This window comes from Echinops telfairi, unplaced genomic scaffold, assembly GCF_000313985.2.
Source record: "Echinops telfairi isolate 266 unplaced genomic scaffold, ASM31398v2 ScPeMD7_7468;HRSCAF=8506_0, whole genome shotgun sequence".
Taxonomy (NCBI): domain Eukaryota; kingdom Metazoa; phylum Chordata; class Mammalia; order Afrosoricida; family Tenrecidae; genus Echinops; species Echinops telfairi.
In genome coordinates this window covers 49,277,346-49,277,934 of record NW_022111369.1, presented here as the reverse complement: position 1 = coordinate 49,277,934, position 589 = coordinate 49,277,346, and the positions used below count along the sequence as shown (strand labels likewise).

The 589-nt window shown below is 38.4% G+C and overlaps 1 pseudogene; it reads right to left on the bottom strand.

The window, feature by feature from the left end:
- Nucleotides 1-255: 255 nt before the first annotated feature.
- Nucleotides 256-354, bottom strand: LOC115873459 (annotated as a pseudogene).
- Between the last annotated feature and the right edge of the window lie 235 nt (nucleotides 355-589).

Below are 589 nucleotides of genomic sequence, written 5' to 3'. Positions count from 1 at the left end.
ATGAATCAGAACCAACTCCCCAGGAACTGGTTGGTAACGCCTGTTCCTTCTCTACAATTCATGGAGTTGCCATGAGTCAGAATCAATTGTACAGTAATTGGTTTGATAACGCCTGTAGAGCAGACGAAGAAATAACATGATACTTCCTTTGAAAGATTTCCTGAAAGGTAACTTTTCTTGAATCTGTGTTCCTGTCCAGTTTTAACTTAAGTTTCCTTAAACTTCTTGAAGGAAATGAAAAGGATAAGAGTGGACAATGAGTCTTTAAAAATTAATTTATTATATTTATTAAAGTACGACTCATAAAATGTAGAGATGATATACTTGATCTTAGCCAAAAGGCCGAGAAGCGATGGGTAGAAATTATATAGACTACAAAGGAAGCATTGCATTTTCTTTGGCTGCATCACTGAGAAGTGTTGTCTGGGCGGTTGCAGTGTGAACCTTATCTCTGAGGTGAGCAGCTTGTGGTGGTTCCATGCAGAAGTCCATGGCTACTTTTGTTATGTGAGTCACGAAACGAAGGAAGATCTTCCCACTTCAACAACCAGCAGTGTGTTTTCCTGTTGGGTTTAAGAATTATGATTAT